Below are 25,076 nucleotides of genomic sequence, written 5' to 3'. Positions count from 1 at the left end.
ATCGCTATAAGACCATTCAAGTAATCCAAAAAACAATGTATATGGAATTTGTGACGTAGGTAATTGCATGTACGTACAGTGCTGACATGCAGTTGTGTGTGCCCGATTACTTCACCCCGGTAATCCAGTTCATTGAGTTCTACACTCTCGAGGCAAGGTTATAAATCATACGGTAACATGAAAGTAACACTGACGCAAAAATTTAGCTGAATTAAAGACAGACCTCAAAATATCTGTACAAACATTTACCCAATCAAAAAATCTGTATATTTGTATTTATACAGATTATTCTGTATTTTTGGCATTCCTGCAACGGAGGCGATAAAAAACGAATGAACGAAAACAAATGTTGATTTCGATACTCAGAGGTTGTCTTGATCAAGAGAATGTTGTTATGTCAAAATTCAGATTCATGCAAGTAGTTGTTCTAGCTGTTAAGGTAGTCTTCATTTTCAGCTAAGTTGAGTGTAGAAGGAATTATTTTTATCAGCACTGATTCTGATAATCACTACATCGTTTTGCTACGTTTCTGACACTAATCATATACAGGTATACCTCGATGTAACGTAGCTCTCACTTTTGACTTTCATCGTCGATTTCCCGCAAATTATTATTCAAAAAAGCAAAGTTATGTCACCGTCGGACAGATGAAATAATCCCCCATTAATTGGTAATATTAATGTGTATGATTCAATTGTTATTAGCGAGTTATTGACCAGGGAAGTCAAAAGTGACAGTTACGTTATATCGAGGTATACCTGTACACAAAATGAGCTTAGTTGGTTGAAGAATAACCGAGAAACAGCGGTGAGTGGACGGTACAACCCACCGCATACTAAATGGAGGGATTAATGTACCTCGAATTTCACCATACATTTATAAGAACATTTTCAACTGGAACGTAGTTACCAAAGATGGAATATAAGAGAAATTCTGTGAAAAGAACCGATCAATGTTACTTATGACCTAATGCATTGTTCAGCTTGATTTGTTTTATGTATTATTTCAGCACACAGCGCCGTAATAAAAAAAAATGGCGTCTCATTCGACCATCACCACTTCACAAGCGATCGAGGTCATACTGGTAAACAAAAGGGAATGTGAGAGCAGCAAACATAGTACAATTGCAGCAGCAATTCAAGAACAAAACGAGTGTAAATATCTAATTAACTATCACCACGTGGTTTGGAGCTAATAAAATTCGATCACCGTTTCACAAAATCAACCCAAAAACTAGCAAAACATGTATGTGAAAAGCTAATTTAATATAGGGGAAATGGTTCTAATGTTGGCCTATAAATCTAAGATTGGGCCCATCGCTAAAAATCTACTATTTATCAATTTTATCTAGGTAAACGCGTCATTGGGATGGTACTTATGTATATTTTTGGTCGCTATTGAAAATTTAGTCGATTGCTGAATTTATGTATGGGCCCAAATTATGAGCATGTAGGCCGACATTACATCCATTTCCCCTAATTATCAGGCACCGGATCCAGAGCTAACAAAAAACACGACTGATCGGTATCGCATTTTATTTTTTTTTTCACACTCATATCTCATCTCAAGATTAAGTTATTCTAACCCTCAGGAGATCAAGTTTCCCCTAACTGAGTTAGCAACTTCAAATCAATCTGAACAAAAGATGAAAAGAAACACAAGAATGGACAAAAGGTGGAATAGACAAAAGATAGAATTGGGCAAAAGAAAGAATTCAATTTGTAAGGAGCAGAAGGCCTAAGGAAAAAAAGTAGGAATGGACTAAAGTTTGAATGAACAAAAGGTCGAAATAAATTAAAAGGGACAAAAAGTCGAATTATCAAAAGCATGAATTTGACAAATGGACAAAAAGGCGACATAACTTTTAGTGGATTAAAGAATGAAAATAATAAAATTTCAGAAAGGAAACATGCTACGTAAAGCAAGTAAACCATGCTGTGGCTTTGAGTAACCTAACTAAAGTACTAGAAATTTATTTCTCTATACAGTGTCTTCCCGTTTTTGGCAACACATGATTTTTGCCTCATTCACTTTTTAGAAAATCCATCTAACGCTTCATTCTATTTCTGATACTACTAGACATCTCTTTAAGGATCTTTTCTTCTTGGAATTTCATGAAAAATTCCCAGAAAGTACTAGCACAAATTTGAAGAAATCTCGCGTAACATTTGAAAAGGGCCTATGTCCAAAATGTAAACAATCCAGAAAATGGATTGTAAATTTTTCCGCCAGTATTTAATTCCTATATAAATAAATTGAAGTATTTTAGGCATTTATATTGTTCACAATAACAATAGTAACTATATCTCAGTACACAACATTCAAAACATGCGAAACGTTTTCAAAAATACATGAAAATCGATAAAAATTTAATATCACAGTAATAAGCCTTTTTGTGAATCTTTAAATGGTTAGGCCCTTTTTTTTAAGCCGTTGTGCTTGTCATCATAAATTGTAGGCCCTTTGCTAAGCCTTTTCTTAACGTCAAATAAATCATCGGCCCTGCCTCAAGCAGTAGGGCCTAGCTTTAATTTGAAATTTTTCAATCAACGGCCCTTCTACGTCGCTAGGCTTATGAATGGAACCTCATCGAACGAAAAAAATATATGTTAGGCCCGAGGTTAGGCCGTTTTAGCATGAATGATTGGAAAAATTTCGTGGATCCGCCGTTTTTAAAATCAAGTTATTTTTAATGATTTTTATCGATAATGTGGAACATTCCTATACGACTGGTAGCTAATTACCAGTGCTACAGAATGGTATCAAAAATCGGTTTGTTTACATTTTGATCATAGGCCCTATTCAAATGTTACGCGAGAAATAATTGGTTGATGAAGTGGTGTTGCCAAAACGGGAAGGCATTGTATTGAAGTTAACTTCTTCTTAAAAACATTAGTAGTTTTTTGGCCAATAAAAGTTATTGAAAATCTAGCTAAAAGTGCTCGAAAGTAATTTCTTAGTTTTGAAGTTGATTCCTTCGTTGTAACATGAGAAGTCATTTGACAAATAATGCACTTTAAACACTCCAGTTGAAAACACTTTAAAGTTATTTCTTGGAATTGGAATTCACTCCTTCTTTGTAACATGAGCTAAAAATGACATGTGCAGAACACCCATGCGCTTATTCAATGGCATTATTGAATCAAAGCATACTTTAAACATCCATCTTGCAGATCAATAAGAATGATTTGGAATTACGCTTATGTAAAATTATTTAAAGATACAAGTCTGTTCGCGAATGTGCTGACAAAATCGGGTCATTACTGTATGCAGTGCTTTCCCGATTTTGTCAGCTCCCGATTTTGTCAGCTCCCGATTTTGTCAGCTCCCGATTTTGTCAGCTCCCGATTTTGTCAGCTCCCGATTTTGTCAACCCCCGATTTAGTTACCCTTCAGATTTCACATAATTTTTCAGTTTTTAAGCATGAATTTTTAAACTTTTCGCTCTGAATAATTTTTATTCTTAATGTAAAAGTTAGGGGAAAAAATATGAATATTAGGGGAAGAGAGGGTAAAATTTGTATACGGGATAAAATGAACAATTGACGATTTTAAGAGCTTATTCATTCAAATATCAATCAATTCAATGCACAGGTCTTTCAACCAATGGACCTTTAACATTTTAATTCATTTACATTCATATACTTTGAATAATTATTCCGTTAAAAAGGTCAATTTTTCACCCCACTCCCAGTTCCCCTACTAGAAATAATAAGTTATTAATTGCTGTACTGGAAAAACGTATCTATATTTTCTTTAAAATTGTAATAAAACAAATAATTGCCCCGTAACGTGGGTAGATCACCTTTTCGTGGTACGTTACGGGATGTAAGATCTACCACCGATTCCTAGTCTTGACTATTTCAAATTAGGGGAACAGGATTTTTCAGTAATCAAAGGAACACATCTTAGTCCTTGTTACTTTTTATGCCTTGTTGATAGTGATAAGTCCTCGGGTTGCCTGGACCGAGGATGATCTTGAAACAAGGAAAATGAGTTAGTTAGTCTTCATCTATGTGATTCCTAATCTTCTATTCGTTGTTCCCTGGTTTGAAGTGGTTAAGACTAGGGTTCTGATGCATGGTCACTATCGGTGTCATTCCTTAATTTTGTTGCTAAGGAATCCAATTTTGACTGACAAAGGAGCGCGCCTTTGGAGGGTGTTCCAACACTCCGAAGGGTATAAATAGCGGAACCTTTCAATTAGAATCGATTCCTTGCGATGAAGGCAAGAATGACAACTGTATCAAAACCGAATACTTCATCATTTTTCAATAGTGATGAAGTAATACGACATGCACTAAACTAAGGACACGGGATATACTACAATAGATCAAATTACTGGTCGCAGTAGTTTTATGTCCCGAACAGAGAGAAAAAAAAATAAAACAAATTGCCTTATTGTCAACAACATTTATTCTTACAAAATAAAAAAATAGCATTACATATTTGAAAAAAAAATGCTTTGCACATAAAAGTTTTGACTGACTTTAAATTTTCAAGAGCTTTCGTCATCTTCAATTCTCGAATTCAAAATAATTTCGTCAATTGAATGGGACGATGCTTCAGCCCTATTAACTTTTGTTTTGGCCGCCCATGCAACTTCGGCGGTAACTTCCCCCTGCAGTACTGTTTGTTTGAGTTTTTATTTGCGAGAAATCGGTGATTGAAGTCATTGTTTACACAAACAGTTATGCTCAAATCTCAAATCAGTCCAGACATAAAGGTGCTGAAGCATCTATTTTCACCTTGGTTTATTTATGTGAAGGCTCAAAAGAATGAATCTACTTGATTTTAGTGCATTATTCCCAATCACCATCGCTAAGGGAAAATTGATTCAATAAGTATAATTATTTGATGGTTTAGAACAGTTTTAACAAATAATATTCATAGGTAGGACAAGATGGAGTAAAACGCGTTTTTTAAACTATTCAAACTATTCAAAGACTAATTTAACAGTTTCGAAAGTGATAGTTCTCCAGCGCTTCTTGTGATTCTGGGTGAAAACCCATTAAATTAGTTTTAAAAAGACGAAAATAAGCGCTGTTAGTCATGACACGCATTACCCCACCTTTCTCTACAACAATTTCAAAATTCTTAAATAATTTTGATCGAAAAAATAGTGTGTAAAAAATTTCCCGATTTTGTCAGATTCTACTGTATCTAAGTTGTCTTACCCCTTGGTGCAAAATGGCATTTAGTCATCAAACGAGGTTATCCAAATAAAACTTATAGGCAACTTAATACAGCTTATAGATAAGAAATGCTATGACGAACAACTTTGCCGGAGTTCTTCTTTATCGAGATATTCACGAGGAAGGATAGTCATATTTATGCATATTACCATTATAATCTATATATTTTCGCAGTGTCATACAAATACGTTCAATGCAAAAAATAACCTTTAGTCTTATTTATCCCTATGTTATGCGTTGCTTGTTTTATCTGTGAAACCAGCTAATTTTCTTCGATAAGGGTTATGTAAAATTTTTCCAAAATAAGCCCTAGCGACCACTCAGACTAATGACCTTTGTTCTAATGGGCTTCAGCCTCTTGACCCAGTACAATTAAAATAATACGATAATTTATGCAAATTTAAATAGCAGATGGGTTCAGAACGGCGTCGTTTTACAATCATCAAGAATAATCACAGTGTACATTTTAGTACAATCCAACCCCAAATCGCAGACAGCCAATTTTAGCTCAACCAAACGAAAGAGAATCAAGGACTGCTCTCTCACTTTTCCACAATATACACCATCGTGTTTTCGTGTCGCCTAGTAGGTATGGGGGAAAATTTCCTGAAGCTTTCCAACGTGTTCACATCACGGCATGATTCTCTCGGTTTTCTTCGTGCGTAACCTTTTCCGGGTTGACGACAATAATCGGAAAGCTCCGAAGGCAAAATGCTTTGAGCGAATTCCAGCTGATAGCGTTGGTCCACGCTCTGATGTTTTGGTTGTTTTTCAGACTGCGGTTCGTTCTTTACACTCACTCTGTTGTCTGTTTTGCTCTGTGAGCAGGTTGGTGAAAACGGTCGGGATTTGTTGATTCGAAGGAAGCAGTGTTGTTACTGTTGTTGTTGCTGCTGCTGGAGCTGTTTCGTGTATGGCTATGTTATTTGCATGCGAGAAAAGCTAATATTAGCGACTAGACAAAGATACGCACTCGCTTGATCCGGTTCTGCCCTTGACTGTTGGATAATAATCACCAAATTACATCATTCTCAGCGAATCGATAATCGACTAACTAGGTTATGTTATCCCTTTTCCCAGAAGAGAGGGTTATCAAAGGATACAACACCGCACAACTAAAACTATCACCGAACCCCTCTCATCGACGTAAATCCCTTCAAATCGGTTTGACCTTCCCATATCACTTAGGGCTCAATTCGATTCCCCCACCCGAACCAGACAAGAACAAATCACAAGCCACCGAAACACAACCACCAGCAGCTACTCACACACATGGCTTGTCGTTGCTACTCAGCGCCGATAAAAATGCCAACAGGGATTTTCCTTCCGCCTCCCTCACATATCCAAGAAAACTCCTGGATGCGTTTACACACGTAAAACGATACGTTCGTCCTTGTAACCCTTTTCCACCGGTCTCTCGGATTAGGCGGCAGCTTTCGAGTTCGTGAAATGTGTGTCGTCCCCTTACCCAAATGTGCGTGTTATTCCCAAAGGATAACATCCGTTCTCCACTTTTCCACCATTTGGCTTGCCTATGCACTACACCGTATCCTGCGCCAGATGTGACAATTCTCTTCCCATCTTCTCATCGATGGTTGAGTGTTATCTCCGGCTACGATACTGGAATATGGAAACATGCCCGAGACGGAAAAATAAAAGCTCTAACAGCACGGCAGAGAGTAGGTAATGCGGGGAAGCTACAGAGATTTCCAGCTCCTGCTCCGTTGACTTGGGTGGATTCAACCTCAGTGTCAAGGACAGGTCAGGAACGAGCACGGCATGGTACATTGTAGCGTAACGATCGGCTGTGTGGTCTACTGAGGGATGGCCTGCTGAGCGTGGGATAAGCCGGGAGGGGTGTTTGCAGAACGAATGACGTTCTAAAGCGGATAGCGAGTGGGATGTCAAATCTTTTAATCTCCGTTTGAGATTTTTCTTTAGCGGTTTAGAAGCGGTTTGGTTGAAATATTGTTCAGTTGAATTTCTTATTCTTATTCATGACTGTCACGTTCCAACTGGATCTTTATGCCTGGTATCAAAGTAGTGTTCTTTGAACAATTCCACAGTTGTTATATGAGAGCTAGAGAAGCCTATACCTATTTTTGCATTTTTAATATTGTGTTGCAAGCGCAATGACACGATACGCTCAGGAAGCTCAAGAAAATTTCCGTTTGGAAAAATAACCGAACCGGACCGAGAATCGAATCCGCTCCCACCCGGAGCCCCTCGTTATATAACTAAATTTTTCTCTCACTTCAATTGCAACATTTACGTAATTTAAAAAAAAAAACAATCGAAGATTCACGATTCGCCTAAGCTCAAAGTTCGGTTAAAGGGTGTTCCACGTCAAATTGCATTTCCGGCTTCACGGCTGTTGAAAATTACCTAGTGGACCGATCCTTTTCAGATAATAGTCCAGTATTTTTCGTTTGCCTCAGTAGCAGATCACTTGCTAAAGCATATTTTTCTTGGCAAACTTTGGAAACTTCTGCTTCCTTACTTCCTCCGGAACATCAAACTTGTGCTGGGTGGTGAAGAACAGTAGCCCCGGAGGCTGCCGGAAGTCCGCCTTGATGTAAGTCTCATCATCCATGATTAGACAATGAGGTTTCGTCAGCATCTGGGTGTAAAGTTTCTGGGCCCGTGACTTTCCCAGCGTATTTTGCCGTTCGTCACTATTTGGAGCCTTCTGCACTTTGTACGTATGCAGTCCCTCCCGGTCCTTAGCTCTCTGAACGAAAGATTTGCACAGATTCAACTTTATGGTCACATCCCTGACCGAAGCATTGGGATTCCGCTTAAACGCTTTAACTACACGCTTGTGATCCTGATCACTAAGAGAACATCCATTCTGACCGCATTTTCCCTTCCGTTCGATGCTCTGAGTTCCGTAATAACGTTTAATCACACGACTCACCGTTGACTGCACGATTCCGAGTTGTTTTCCGATGTCCCGATGAGAGAGTTGAGGATTTTCCAGGTGCTTGCGGAAAATCAATTCGCGAAGTTGCTTTTCGGATGACGCCATTTTTTCCAACTTTCGAAAAACTGACAGCGATTCAAATACAGTGTAAACAATACACTCTAAACTATTATTTCTGCACTTCTAAAACGATGGCTATTGTTTAATTTACATTCGGGTCACTTAAAGGTGATTTTGAATTTTATCAATACAGTATTATTATCACCATAGACCCGCAGAATAACAGAAAAATTAACAGCGTTAAATCGATCAGTGCTAATAGCAACATTAAGGTATTTCCTTGCATAGTCCACAGTTTTAAAACATTTCAAAATTTCATGAGTGAGAATAAAAGTAAATCTGGTTGCACGGCCAACTAAGTTATTTTGTCTGCAAGGTTTGGCAAACCGCAATTTAGTGTTTACTTCGAGTGACTTTAATTTCAACAACTGTCGTCCGGTAAAATGAATACCTACTTCCTTGACCGCATCAGTAGTATCGGAATTCAATCGAAATATTTGAAGACTCAATTGTTAACAACTCCAAGCGAAACCAAATATACCACATTAAAGGGTATATTCTACAGAGCGTTGCACAAAATTAAACAATTCTTGTTTCCTACCCTGTATGAGTGAAATTTTTCACAAAATTCACTATCAATGTTTCAATTACATAGGAAACGCCTTGATCTACGTTTCAGAGCCTGTGAACATATTGTTCGTTGTGCTGGAGCGAATATTTCGTGAGAACGAAGCTGGTGAATAAAAATAACATTCCAGCCCAGTTAACTACCTTGATGATGTCATTGAAAATCACTATTTTTGAAGAATGTCACGATATTCGCAGGAAATTATTTGATAGGTTCATAATCTTCAGACTCCTTATTCATCAGCTATAAAAACATACTGCATTCTTTTCGGAGAATGTGGCTTATAAAACCCGAGCGTCTGTTCTCCATGTTAGGGGCGGCTCAAACAGCATCTGACTGGCATCCAGCGGCTGAATACGAAATGCTTCTCCCCGAAAGCTATACCCAAGATGGCAGTCCCATCACGGCGGATAGGAGACCTAAGGCCAACCACCTACTGTCTCCGAAACCTTCAAATTGTTACAGAAATATAGTGAAAGATTACTAACTGATTTTATGGCAACGACTTTTAGTGCTAAACAACGGACAAGAATTGGAACATGGAATGTACTGACGCTAGCCCAACAGGGTAAAATGGCACAACTCGCCAGTGAGGTCCGCCGTATGAAGCTTGAAATCCTGGGACTTAGTGAAGTCCGCTGGCCGAACTGTGGAGAACACAAGCTGCCTTCGGGACAGGTACTTTTATATTCTGGTACGCGAGGTGAAAACGCTCCGTGACATCGTGGAGTTGGCTTTCTGCTTAGCGCCCACGCACAGGCTGCGCTCTTCAAGTGGGAACTTATCAAATGAGAAAATAATCGTTGCCATATTCAGAACACGGGTCCGAAACCTTACCATAATCCAATGTTATGCGCCAACCAATGCTGCCGAATTGCAAGACAAAGAGAACTTTTAGAGTCAACTGAATGCTGTCGTGGATAAGACTCCAAGAGGTGATATCAAGATCAACACAGGCGACTTCAATGCGAAGATCGGCTCCGACAACTCGGACTATGAGCGCATTATGGGACGCCATGGTCTCGGAGATATGAGCGAGAACGGCAAGCTGCTTGCAGAGTTTTGTGGCAACAACGACATGGTGATCGCCCAGTGAATAAAGTCACATGGGTCTCCCATGCTGGATATACAGAGAACCAAATCGACCACATCTGCATCAGCCGAAAGTGGAGACGGAGCCTTCTTGATGTTCGAAATAAACGCAGCGCTGACCATCATCTCCTGGTCGGTGAGATCCGCCTACGCATTGCGCGGGTTCAACGGCGGGAGGAGAGACTCGGGCGGCGATTCAACACACGCCGACTGGAAGACCCAGCAGTGAAGAGATCGTTCGTCGAAGAACTCGAGGCTCGCGCAGCTAATATTCCGGAAGGTGGCAGCGTAGAAGAACAGTGGACGCCTTTATTGAAACAAGCGAGAACAACCTGGGTGAGCTGCGCACTCAGAGTAAGGAGTGGATCACCGATGAAACCTGGAGGAAGATCGAGGAACGGAGAGAAACAAAATCCGCGATAGAGCGATCAAGGACCCGAGGAGCCAAGAATGAGGCCCATCAGCGTTATTCGGCTCTAGAGAGGGAAGCTAAGCGCTCCTGTATACGGGACAAGCGAGCGTGGGTGGACTCCCTTGCTAATTAAGGGGAGAAAGCCGCAGCAACTGGCGATGTCCGCCTCCTCTATGATATTTCACGACGCCTGGGCAAGGATGAACCAAAGGATGCCTGTGAAAGACGCGACTGGACAGTTGCTCACCGATCCCACTGATCAGTTGAAACCTTGGTTTAAGCACTTTGAACAACTTTTCGAAGTTTCAGCGGTCAACCAACCATCAAAATCTCGGCATGAACCACCAAGGGTGAGCGCGTTACTCGCGTCAACACTGAAGCTCCATCATTGCAGGATATAGAACCAGCCATCCGAAGTATGAAGTCCAACAAAGCTCCGGGGGTCGATCGCATATCAGCAGATATGCTCAAAGCTGACCCCATGCTATCCTCACAATTGTTGCATCCGGCCGACTGGATGCAGGGCGTCTTGGTAAAAGTCCCCAAGAATGGGGATCCAAGTGTATGCGACAACTGGCGAGGCATCATGTTACTCTGTATTGTTCTCAAAGTTCTGTGTAAAGTTATCCTCAATCGGATACAGGAGAAGATCGACGCGACTCTCCGACGACAGCAGGCAGGATTCCGTGCTGGAAGATCCTGTGTGGACCTTATTGTCACGCTCCGCATCATCTTGGAGCAGGTCAATGAGTTCCAAGAGTCTCTGAACTTGGTATTCATTGACTTCGACCGACTAAACCACGAAAACTTGTGGGGCGCCCTGAGACGCAAGGTAGTCCACGATAAGATCGTCAACCTCATCGAAGTGCAGTACGAGGCTTTCTCAGACAAAGCTCATTTGTGCAACACTCTACAAATGAGCTTTGTCTGACCCGATTCGGGCAATCGCGGGTGTGAGGCAAGGATGTATATTATCACCGCTACTGTTCCTCATCGTAATCGACGAGATCATGGTTGGAGCCGTTGACCGTGTACCAAACTGTGGGTTGCTGTGGCAGCCCATTACCATGGAGCATCTCAACGACTTCCATTTGGCTGATGATGTTGCGTTATTAGCACAACGGCACTCTGACATGCAGAGTAAGTTCGACGGCCTTGTGGAACACTCCTCTGAAGCAGGTCTAACCATCAACGTCAACAAGACCAAATCGTTGGATGTCAACACGGAAAATCGTTCCAATTTCACGGTAGCTGGGCAGACAGTGAAGAAAGTTGAAAGCTTCCCCTATCTTAGCAGCCAGATAGCGTCGGCCGGCGGCACCAAGAGCGACATAGGTGCACGGATTAAGAAGACGAGGGCTGCTTTTGCCAGTTTGCGAAATGTATGGAGAGCGAATCAGATCAGTCGACGCACCAAAATCCGAATTTTTAACTCGAACGCCAGTGAAACATGGTGTGTATCAGTGGAGAACACTCAGAAGCTGCAGGTGTTTATCAACCGATGCCTGCGGTACATAATTCGTGCCTGGTGGCAACACAATTGGATCTCAAGTTCCGAGCTTCATCGTTTGTGCCATCAGAAACCGATAGAGACAGAAATTCATTAACGGAAGTGGATGTGGGTCGGCCACACACTCCGACGGAGCGGAAACGAAATCTACAAGCGAGCACTGGACTGGAATCCAGCAGGACATCGCAGCAGAGGCAGACCCAGAGACTCGTGGCGGCGGAGCCTAAACAGTGAAAACGTTCTTAACGTTGACCGAAATTCGACTTGGGCACAGATCAAGGCCAAAGCTAGTAATCGCCCAGGATGGAAATCTTTCACAAAGGCCCTTTGCACCCCTGGAGGTGCGCAGGATCGTTAGGAAATACAAACATAGAGGTATCTCTAAGACCAGAAAGTCCCGAAGATACAAATCCGGAGATTTATAACCTTGACAGTCGACTTTGTAATTTTTTAATAATAGTTTACCGTCTGACATTGATATAAATATTAACAATCCCCTCGCCTTTTCTCGTGAAGCTCTCATATTTATTTACATTGATCCATTGCAACCGCCTTTCACGGTTCAATTGAAACATTTGGTTTCAGTTTTCGAGCGTCTATTATAAAACATCGTCTCTGGTTTATCATATCGCAAGCCACCAATTGTGTGTGTTCATTAGGGTGCTTCATTAAAAAAAAAACTTTGAATTTCTTAAAGACCAATACCTCAGAATATGAGTCTATCCAAAAAATGATAAATGTCATTTTCGTGTTTGCGGTATAAAGCAGGAATAAGCGCTTGACAGCTCAACATCATTTGTTTGTAAACAAAGGTGCATCTATCCTATATATAATTATTTCGGTGTACAACAGTATACACCGCAAAAACGAAAAAAGATTGATGAAGGTTTAGAGGTCGCACCAATGAATTGAAGTTTGTATGGAGATTTCGGTGAATAACTAGGGGACATTATTGAGATTCACTTACATTGATCTAACTTTGGTTGTAGTTGTTCGAACGATGAAAAAATTTGAAATGTGATAATGATTAACAAGCATGTTATAAAACAGCAAAAAAGGTTATGTTCCACTTAATTAGTTTTGGTATCCATGACAGATACGTATTTCGACTACAATGTGCAGCCTTCATCAGTGTCATTCCCACTAAAGAACTTATCAAAATCTAACCCCCTTAAGTACTCATCCCATAGGTAAAAAAAGTCAAGATCACAGGTATAAAAATGAAACTACAATGTGTTGAATCGGAACCTACCTAGCTAATAAAAACCAAAGATTTAAGTAAACTAAAGGAGAAAAATCTATACAACTCTTTAATAAGGAAAATCTCAAAGGCTTGGTAGCCATCATAATGAAATAATGAAATTGGGTTTTTAGCGGAATGCTGTAAGCCCGTTACCCAACTTAAAAACTAGACAAAAAGAACATGTTTCACATATTACAAATTAAGCTGGTTCCTTAAAAAATACCTAAGTCTACTTCGAATTTGTAGAAATTACATCTTGTAGTCTATTAAATTCTTGCATAAATCTGCTTGTAGGCTCGTGCTGCGTGTAGTTTCTTGACCTCAACGAAGGATCGAACACCCTTCGGTGACGAAGATAAACCGGGCTGGTATAGAAGCTAATCCGATCGTAGAGGAAGGAACTCCTTGTCCGTCCGCTCAGTTTGCTGCAGAAGCATATTATGTCGGCGATCTTGTGTCTCGTACTGATTAACAGAGGTCTTGTTATGCTGGCAATTGTTCTCCACTTCACAAAGGTTTCTCAAGGCAAATTTAAGGAACTTTTTTCTAGCCTTTGAATGTGCACTGCATAATGTGGTCGCCATACCACGGTCTCAAAGTCTAGTTTGGACCTAACGAGGCTATTGTAGATAGTAAGGATTGCATGAGGATCAGTGAACTCTCGGCTGAAACGTCGACTAAGAGCAAAGAGTTGCAGCACTTTCGTAACAACTCTGTTGGCGTGATCATTAAATGTTGAGGATTGATCAATCGTCACACCCAAGTCCCGAACATTCTCTACCCGGTGTAAATACCAATGTCCCAACCTGTAGTGAAACATTATCGGTTGAACTCCTTCTTGGTGTACGTCATAACGGAGCATTTGTTTGGATTTACAAGGCTATTTTCAACGACCAATCCTTCGAAGTTGTGCAGTCATCGGTGACTTCACCGGTAGGAAATTTTTCACATCATCTGCGTAGATGAGTAAAGGGTGATACGGTCAAAATTTGGTCAATATCAACTTGACGTATTTCTTTCAATTTTGCATTTAAAAAACCTGAACACCCCTCATTTTGAAGGTGTGTGTGTGTAGAATGTTGCTCCTATTTTGATTTTGGAATTCACTCTCCAGTTGTCAAAATGCCGTCCAAGCAAGAAGAGCAGCGTATCAAAATTTTGCTCGCGCATCGCGAAAATCCGAGCTACTTGCACGCAAAGTTGGCAAAATCGCTAAAAGTTGCCAAATCAACCGTTACAAATGTAATTAAAGTGTTTGGGGAACGTTTGTCGACAGCCAGGAAGTCTGGATCGGGGGGAAATCGAAAACCGGAAGCCGCTGAGACGACAAAGAGAGTTGCCGGTAGTTTCAAGCGAAACCCTAACCTCTCTCTCCGAGATGCCGCAAATAAGCTGGGTGTATCGTCTACAACCGTGCATCGAGCCAAAAAACGAGCCGGACTATCGACTTACAAGAAGGTAGTGACTCCAAATCGCGATGATAAACAAAATACGACGGCCAAAGCGCGATCCCGGACGCTGTACACGACGATGCTGACGAAGTTTGACTGCGTGGTAATGGACGACGAAACCTACGTCAAAGCCGACTACAAGCAGCTTCCGGGACAGGAGTTTTATACGGCAAAAGGAAGGGGAAACGTAGCAGATGTTTTCAAGCACATGAAACTGTCAAAGTTCGCAAAGAAATATCTGGTTTGGCAAGCCATCTGTACCTGTGGCTTGAAAAGCAGCATTTTCATAGCTTCCGGGACTGTCAACCAAGAAATTTACGTGAAAGAGTGTTTGAATAAACGTCTGCTGCCTTTCCTGAAGAAACACGGTTGTTCCGTACTGTTTTGGCCGGATTTGGCATCTTGCCATTACGGTAAAAAGGCCATGGAGTGGTACGCCGCCAACAACGTGCAGGTGGTTCTCAAGGACAAGAACCCTCCCAACACGCCAGAGCTCCGCCCAATTGAGAAATACTGGGCTATTGTCAAGCGGAACCTAAAGAAGACCAAAAAAACTGCTAAGGGCGAGCAGCAGTTCAAGGCAAACTGGCTTTCTGCGGCGAAGAAGGTGGACAAGGTGGCTGTACAAAATCTGATGGCAGGGGTCAAGCGTAAGGCCCGGCAATTCGGATTTGGAAAAGCGGAAGCCTAACTGAATATTTTTCCTGAATTTTATACTAATTGAACTTGAAAAAGAAATTTAATTTGATTTTTTGAATAAACGATTTCACCGATTTACACGCGTTTTCCCTTGACCAAATTTTGACCGTATCACCCTTTACTATTGCCTTCGCAATGAATGCAGCACGCATGATACTATCTACACCCACCAGTGGCCTTGCTCATGTCCGTATAAACACAGTCGACTTAGCACTCTTTGGATATGTAATCCAATAGATTGAAAATAATGCTTACTCCCCAGCACTATTCCTGACAGCAGTCTGGCTAAGAATTTCAAAGAAGACGTGAGTGTAACTTGTATCCAATCTACGAAATATATCTTAACAACGTTGACGCTAAACCTAACATTTTTATCGGAAATTCAAATAAAATGCTTGCCAATAGCAGTTGTTGACGTCGTCGGTGAGGTCGCCGCCAGGATCAAAATCTAGTGACTGCAAGTTGAACGGCAACTTGATCGTAATTGTTTTGTGATATGGGGAGCTCGGTGGCCTTTGCTTACCGAGCAGAATATCATGGGTTCAATCTCAAGCTTCCTCACATTGTAGAGTAAAAGAATACATGAATACATGAAATGTCTCTAACGTTGGCCTATGGATCTAAGATTGGGCCCATCGCTAAAAATCTGCTATTTATAAATTTTATCTAGATGAACGCGTTATTGGGACGTTACTAATGGATATTTTTGGTTGCTGTCGATTGCTGAATTTATCTTTGTCTTCATCTTCTTCACATTTCAAGCTTATTGCATATCGCATATTAGTTTATTGCGTGCTCTCAACTTAGTGTTCTGGATGCACTTCCACAGTTATTAATTGAGAGCTTTCGATGCCTGTACCATTTTTGCATTGGTATAATTGTGTGGCAAGTCCAATCATACGTCTATGCCCGGACCGGGAATCGAACCCTGCCACCTCCAGCATGGTCTTGCTTTGTAGCTGCGCCTTTACCGACTGAGCTAAGGGAGGCCTGAATTTATGTATGGGCCCAAATTAGGGACACTTAGGCCGACATTACTTGCATTTCCCTTATAGGTTAGAGGAACGAGTACGTAAAAGAAATAATATTCGAGTTTTAGGAGAGACGTGTTGATCAAAACCCCATAACAAATCCTTCTCCATAGCACCCTAATAATATATGAATGTTTATTTTGCTTAAAGACTTGGGTATCATCCAAATAATTTGGGAAATAGCTCTATCATTTGAATCATCAATCTCTACTATTTTTTGCACTGGCTTCACTGGCGTGCACAGGGTGGGTGCCTCACCTTTTATAAATAAGAGTTTTATTTCCACATTTACAAAATTATGGTATAAAATAACTTGATTTCTTGATAGCTTGATTTGAAGGTAAAATGACTTCATTTCATAATACACTGGAGTCGCTTTTTACACATGACCGTGTAAATTCCAAAATCCACGTAAAAAAAAACGTGTAAAAAGCGACTCTAGTGTATAAGGGTACTGGAAACCTTTTATTGTATCAATTCCTTTGAGATGGTGCCTGAAAATTGCACCACAAAGGTGCATGAAGGGACAAACCTCAATGAAATTTTTTGGTGAAAAAATTGCACCACAGAGGTACATACAAAAAATTTCTGATGTATTTTTTTTTCACGGTAGTTCATGGAGAGTTAAGGTGATACTCTAAGGAAGCCTTAGCGTGAAACTTTAAAGGCACAAATGTCAGCATCCACAAAACATACAAATTTGAAATTGCTACTCCTTGTTTGCTGTGCTACTACAAACAGAGAGTAGCAATTTCAAATTTGTATGTTTTGTGGAAGCTGACATTTGTGCCTTTGAAGTTTCACGCTAAGGCTTCCTTAGAGTATCACCAAGAAGAGGGTAAATTTAAGGTTGAGAAAATTCACCTTCATGGTAGTAAATCGAAGAAAAAGCGTATTATACAATATTTCTGGTGTAAAAATATCATCAAGGTGGTGCATTGAGGGACTTATCAAAATAAATAACTCTGGTGGAAAAATTGAATCACGCTAAAAATTTGGAGGTGCACATTTAACTGACAATTTCTGGTGGAAAGTTCGCAACACTGTGGTGAATGTAGAAGCAAGGTTTATTAATTTTTCTGGTGCATAATTTGCATCGCTCTGATGAATGTAAGCTTCATTGAAAATTTATAGTGGAAAATTTATGGTGGAAAATTTGCACCATTCTGGTGCATGAAGAGGCAAAGCCTGAAAGTTGCACCATAAAAGTGCATGGTAAAACAAACTTCACTGACAATTTTTGGTGCACCGTTCTGGTGAATGGAGGAGCATGTTTTATTGAAAATTTCTGGTGCAAAATTTGCATCGATCTGAAAAAAGAAGTGAACTGAAAATTTCTGGTAGAAAACTCGCACTGGTCTGGTAAATTAAAGCACAAGCTTTCTTTAAAATTATGCTATATTTAAAATTTCTGGTGGAAAATCTGCACCGTTCTGGTGAGCTTTTCGGTAATTTTTTTGTCTTAAATTTGAATCCCTCTGCTGAATAGAGAAACAAATTTTAATAATAATTTCTGGTGTAAAATTTTCATCATTCTGATGATTGTAGGGAAGCTGCTTTACTGAAAATTTATGATGAAAAATCTTAAAATAGGGGCAAGCATTATTTGGTGAAAAACCTGCAACTTTCAGATCATAGGAAGAAGCAATCTTTATTGAAAATGTCTAGTGGAAAAAGGAAATCTACACCAATCAGAAAATTGGAGAAGCAATTTTTCTTGAACATTAACGGTGGAAAATTGGCAGCGTTGGCAGCGATCAATTGAAATTTTCTGGTGTAAAATTACCTGGGAGCAAGTTTGTATTAAAAATTTCTGATGTAAGATTTGCAACAGTCTGCTGCATAGGTGGGTAAGCTGAATTGAAAATTCCTGATGTAAAAATTGCACAGTTCTGGTGAATGGAGGGGCAAGCTTCATTGAAAATTTCGGATAGGAAAACTACAACGTTTTGGTGAATGGACGGACAACTTAAACTTGACTTCCGAGAAGAACCTCAAGGATATTGAATTCTGAGGACAGTTCGAAAAGAAAAGATTGCTGGGAATGATTTCATGAAAATTCTGCGAATAATTAGTGAATCCTGCAGACAGTTCCAAGATAATTTCGAAAAGAATACCGAGAGAATTAAATTTTGAATGAAATTCCAATGGGATGTTGAGGAAAACTTAAAGGAAATTCCGATGACAATTTCAAGCTCATTCTGGGAAGAATTTCTGGAGAATACAGAGGAAATTTTTCTGAAATTTTAGAAGACTTCCAGTTCCAAGGTGTTTTGAGAAAAAATGTTCAAAAATATTCCGATAAGAACCTCAAGGATATTGAGTTTTTAGGACAGTTCCAAAATATTTCTGTAGAGAATTAAATTAAAATTCGAAAAGAATACCGAGAAAATCAAATTTTGAGTGAAATTCCAAAGGGATTTTGGGCAAAATTTCAAGCGAATTCGAGGATAATTTCAAGCTCATCTAGATAATTTCTCATCATTCTAGCTTACTTCGTCCATATCAGTCCCCCAGGAATCATCAAAAATATTTTCCCGAGAGAAAATATTCACATAATCCCGAGCAACCTGATTCTCAATAGGACTAGTAAGACCCAAACTGAAATTATGGGAACTCTCAAATTGCTTAGCAAGTTTCTGAGCTTTTTACTAATTTTACCACCTTCTTTAAGCGCTGGAATAGGCTTTTGAGGTTCTTTTTTGTTTTTGTTCCAAAGGTTTTGGAACTCGGGTCTAATTAAGAAAAAAAATTTTCAAAAGTGTTGTTCCTCAGGGCAGAGAATCGCTTTTTAATTTGTTTTTGTAAATCCTGCCAGATAACTTTCATGGCAGGATCACGTGTTCTTTGATATTGTCTCCTACGGACATTTTTCAGACGGATCAAGAGCTGAAGATCACCGTCTATTATAATTGAATCGAATTTAACCTCGCATTTTGGTACTGAGGCAGCTCTTTCTTCAACTATAGCAGTAGTCAGAGATTCAAGCATAATTAATTTCATCTTTGGTTTGCAAAGGAATGTTTGCTCTATGGTAATTGATGGGACTAAATTGCCAATTCAATTGGCTGTCTGAAAGCAGTTTGCATTGCAGAAGATGAACCACCACCGGAGCAAAAATAAATAAAATTAGCTAAATTGAACAGTAGGGAAACAGTGTTGGGAGGACAGCACCATCCCCCACGCACTTTGGAGTACTCCCCATCCACAGATTAAATGCACCATAGAAAAAAAATTGCCCCTCCTTAACAAGATTCCTGTGCATGCTAGTGACTGGCTTATATTTTGGGGTTTTGAATCGAACTGGAGGGTGACCTATAGAAATTTATCATTTTTTGACGTAGGATTATGTCTTTTGGCAACATATTGACAAAATCGACCGCGGGTGTAATTAAAAAAAACAAAATCAATAGAGGATGGATTTTAATCCTAAACAAACCAATATATTGGAAATGTTTCTACAAATGAACACTTTATCCATTTTCAATAGGTCACTATTGAAATTACACAAATGTCCAACTGTTGCAATGGTGATCGAAATTATCACCGAAAGCCTGTGAAAAGCGCTTTCCCTAACACAGGTTTCAAAATCGAATTCCATGCGGTCTCGCCGAACGGTGTTTATTCAATCACCGCGTGTGGAGAAGGTGGTGGCCGATCATCATCATCAGCAGCAGCCGCTTTCGGCGCGTACCGTTGTACATTTTTCACCAGTACACAACGAAAGGCTCTCCACAAGCAGCTTATCAAGGCTGCCCTCCCAAGCCCTCGATTCCCCGAAGAAGGAGGAAAAAGCCGCACTGGTACTGATCAGATTCAGTTGCTCTTTGTGTGGTGGGTCATCTATGCCAAGCGTATCACCATCGTTCCAAAAAAATACAGCTTGCCAGCCGTGTTGAACACCCTACACAGCAAAAAAATAATTTTGACATCACATCAAAGTGGATGCACTACAATCATGTCGAAAATTTCATGTAATTTTTATGACCACATAAATAAACAAATGCAGTAAAAGCAGCGTAATGTCAGTTCATGCATTGTATTAATGATAATTTTGTCCTTTTTAGCAAGTAATATTACACCATATTTTCGACATGATTGTAGTGCATCCACTTTGACGTGATATCTAAATTATTTTTTTGCTGTGTAATAGCTCACGGTTCTTTTCAGGAACACCATAAATTATTGTTATTTAAGAGTTAATTTTAAATGAACGTTCACTCGCCTTACTGCCAGCCACATCACCCCCAAAGCTCTTTGATAATGAACCCGGCAACCAAACGAGGCGTTTTCGTGATGGAAAAAAAGGTTTCCCTAACACAGTCGCCGAATATTGATATCGAGCACGTAATCCTACGTCAAATCTACGGTCGTGTCTCTTACTCTTTTCGTCCCCTTCTTCCTGTGCGACTGGTTTTATTTTCGTTCCCTTTTCTATGTGTTGAGGTAATGGATATTTTAGGAGATGGCGGGGGGATCTCAATCTCCGACGATGATTCTATGCTGGATCTTCCTTCTTCTAAAGCGATGAATACATCTGGTGGTGATGGTTCATCCACCAATATGTACACCGAAGCGTATCCAAATGTTAAACAATCTCCACAATACTCCAATGCCCCCTACTCCACCCGTTCCCCTGAGAACATCACCTGCCCCCCTCTAAGGCTTACCCAAAAGGCTCGAAAGGTCCGTGGGTTGTCTTTTTCCAACGCAAACAAAAGGCTTTGAATATTCATCAGATTTCTAAAGATCTGATGAAACATTTAATCAGAAAAATAAATCGAAATTTTGAGGCCAAATAAACTGCACGTTACCGTTGTAGGCAGACAAGATTATTGCCTTTGAGCTATTTTTTTCTGGAATATCGAGTGTATATTCCAATTCATGAAGTTGAAATCAAGGAAGTTGTTACCAAGCGAGTATGACTTGCGATGATTTTCTGAAAGGCGGGGTGGTGTCTTCAAGAACCCTAACCTCCCCAAAATTAAAATTCTAGATTGCATTCAAATGCATTCAATGTCACTCGTTTGAACGTTTCGATTGGGATGAGCCAAAGGTAATTAATTGCACAAAATGCAAGCGACTAGGGTACACTGCGACCTTTTGTGGCAACAAGCCTGTGATCTGTGATCAATGTGGGGAGAAGTAGCGGTAATGTTCCGAAAGCCCCTCCACTGGGTTTCAAAACATTTGATTTTGACAGGGACTTTTCGTGACTTCCAGGTTCTTCCAAGGCTCTAGATGTTCCAGTTCTACAGTCAGGACAACATCAATCCATGTTCATGTTTTCTGGAATTGTGAATGGCATGCAAAATTACGCTATATCCAATGCAAACTGGTTTTTGTTTTTATTTACATTATCTGATAACACTGAGCTGCCAAACTGATACGGTGTCCAAAGCAAATATAGTTTTAACTTGTAGGATAACTACTTTGTTGTAAAAATGTATATTAGGCTTAAAACGAAAGAAGTGCATCTTGCCCAAACGGTACATGTTACCCCAGGAACCCCTACATGTGCTTCCCTTCCCCTAACACAAACTTGCACTTTCATAGCTATCCCGGAAAGGCCTACATCTCTATTTTTTCTAGAGTAGTTATGGACAAACGTTACACATATAATCTCGACCTATCCTAATTTGTATTTATAAGACTATTTTCTTTCCAGTCCGGGCACCAAATTTTCCGTTTTGGCATCCAGTTGGGGTGGGAGCTTGACATGAGCCAAGCCAAACACACAGCAGTCTAGCGTATCCCCAGGATTACGTGGCACAGACAGCTGAGGAATACGAAAGACCAACTCACCTAGAGAGAGAAACCATGCACCATGTGGGGAGTTACATTTACATTTCAGAATACCGGCCGTGCCTCCGACCGCACACTCAGCCAGATGCAAGCACACAATTCAGCTCAACCGAGACGATTGTTGTTGCTTAGAGAGTCTGGTTTCCGTTCCATTCCCAATTCAGTCAGTGCCATTGTTGGTAGTGCCGTTTTTCCGAGCTTCTTCCGAGCCAGTGATGAGCAACGAGAATCCTTATGGCCTTCTTCCGGAGGCAGACGCGTTCAATTATTCATACTGTTTTTTGTTGAATCGTACACCGCAAACGTTCGCAGTCGCCCGTGAGTTTTGGGATGCTTCGCTTATCAACCTGAGTCCCGGAACGACTGGGCTTTGGAATGGTTCAAGGACAACTTTCAGCAGGGCAAGAAGCTTTAAGCACTTGGTTTTAATGCTCTTCCGAGTGCTTCTGCTGATATGGGAGACCACCTCCTGAACCGCACTTTGGTCCCAACTGCTAGGAAAGGAAGAAAATCAATTTCCGATTCTACGAGGAGGAGCAGGATGGGCAAATGCTTCTCAGCTCAGGCACAATTTAATATTTATGAAATGGAATTAGTAGAATACTTCTTCCAGATCCCTTCACCCTCCGGCAATGAATATGAAGTGGAGGAGTGCTCATCGGTTTACGATAAGAAATTCTTAAAGACCTTCTCTTCATTAGGGCTAAGTCCGTCGAACAACAGCATTCAATCAATATCGGAATCCTTTTCCCAAGCGGCTGCTTTCGGAGCGGAACGAAAGGGATCAAAACTTTACCATAACTTCTCCACACTCACACCGGGGTACCATGGAAGACAAAAAACAGATGAGTGTTATTTGTTTTGGCAGAATCTCCCCGGTACCAAACACCCCGCAGGTCAACAATCCACCCCAACAACGACAAGATGATGAAAATGTTTATCAAAACAAGCACGCACCCCCGCTCTTGACAGCATCAATTCATATGGGCAATCGTAATCTTCATCATCATCTCGATCGCACTACGAGATTGATCCATCTCATCAGCGAATTTCAACCTTGTACGATGTGGATTGTTGGATGTTGTTCAATACATGTCTCGGCGAAATTCGAGGGAATTGGCGTAGAATGTTTTTGTTTATGTATAGGGTAAGTGCAGCGATTTTGTACATTGTTTCATATTTTAGCCATACCTCAGAAAAAACGATTATATCACAATCATCGTGCGCACAATCTAAACACAACTTAAACATGCAAAATACGTGAAATATCTTCAAATCCTGGCCAAAATAGGTGCGTTTCCCCTAATTTGTTTGGAAACACGAAGCCGACAGAAGACATGAATGAGAAACGCAGACTTGCTAATAACAATCCACCTGGGAAATGGATTTATTTCTCTGATCCGGAGAATCCGATCCCAAGCAAACTCGCTACATAAATTGAATTAACGTAAAAGGGAGGTGAGGAAATTTACGTCTTAAACGATGAGAGCTTTACTGATTTCGCTGAAAATCATCAAATATTCAATCGTTTTTGATGAATCATGTAGCTATAACCATGTAAACTAATTAACATGATGCATTGCTCTATAGCGCATGGTGATTGTGATCATACTCAAATGTTAACTACACTGAAAATAAAATTAAGTTTTTACAACCAAATCGTTCGTTTGATCCACGAATCCATTCGTTGTTTCTTCCGTGAATAAGGATTTCCCTCCAATTGCACCAGCTATAAATTCCGTCCCTTATTGAAATCACGATTCCAACTCCATGGAATCAAACAAATTTACAAACTACCCGTGCCTTTCATTCCCACCAGCATTCACATCAGCATCACTCCCAGCAACAACAAATGTGAGCAGACACGAAGACGAAAACAGCAACACAACACCGCCATCAGCAACTGAAGCATCGCAAATCTCGCGTCACTGTTCTAAAGCTCCTAAGTAACATATGTAAACAAATTGAGTTAAGCGATACAAACTGTTGCTCTTCTTTCATTGTATGTGATACAAAAACATCCATCCAAATTTACCTTCATTTATTTAAGATAATCATAGGTCAAAAATTGTCCAATGTACAGTTTGAAATGATGGGTACATGATTGTTACTTGGGTCATTTGGACTGCCTAACATAATTGGTGCTTGTTTTCCAAAGGCGGGGACAATCTAAAGTTAGGTACTCTACTCTGAAATCTGTGAAAGGGAATTTTATATCATGAAGAACAAAACGTCCAATGTAACACTCATTGATTGTGTCATTGAGAAAAATCATCCAATGTAACATGTCCGATGTACAACTTGACTAGTCAAATCGTCCTATGTGTTTTTTTTTCTATATTGTAGCATGAAATTCAAAGTAAAATTGTGATTTTACCGTTTCTACTGAATTTTCAACGTTATTATTCACTGACTACATTAAAAATAGTATTATAAAATGTATTATTTCTAAACAGTTTAAATAATAATCTGTCGAACTTCAACTTCGATTTGCTCAAAACGATGGATATGTTACAATGGTCTATTTGAAAAGTGACGTGAGAAATATGAACAGGCACCAAGAAGAGCAGCAGTTTGCTGGTCCGTATGAAATTCAGTTCAGTGTATTGTACGTACATGACGTAATTTTAACCTTTTCCTAGATGATAGGCAATACGAATGTTTCGTACAATGAACGAAAAACTATGATTAATCTACGAAACACATTTTTAAGAAACGAGCGTAAGAGAATTAACTAAAAAAATATGTTTAGTGTATAGACATCGCTACAGCAAAGTTTCACAGAGGACAAACAAATATAATCGATACAACCGATCATAACCTTCCGATTCCCAGAAGATAGGTTTTCGGCTTCAAACTGGAAGGGCTCAACAACTGAACCTTCTTCTCAGTGACGGACTACGATTAGAAACAAATTGCGCCCCTGGGCTGGATGTTGACACATGAGCCGCTGCTGACTGCCACCGAAAGGGAAATCCCAACCTTTCGCCTTTTTTTTCCCACCCCATATATAGATAACTCGTGTCA

At 40.1% G+C, this 25,076-nt stretch overlaps 1 pseudogene; it reads right to left on the bottom strand.

Moving 5' to 3' along the window:
* LOC135712077 (uncharacterized) overlaps nt 1–7,788 on the bottom strand; it is a 35,287-nt pseudogene extending 27,499 nt beyond the window's left edge.
* Nucleotides 7,789–25,076: the final 17,288 nt, after the last annotated feature.

This window comes from Ochlerotatus camptorhynchus, unplaced genomic scaffold, assembly GCF_037179485.1.
Source record: "Ochlerotatus camptorhynchus isolate MF236.1 unplaced genomic scaffold, CSIRO-AGI_Acam_v1.1 ptg000457l, whole genome shotgun sequence".
NCBI lineage: Eukaryota > Metazoa > Arthropoda > Insecta > Diptera > Culicidae > Ochlerotatus > Ochlerotatus camptorhynchus.
Note: the sequence above shows the minus strand (reverse complement) of the source record. Positions and strands in the feature narration are given on the sequence as shown.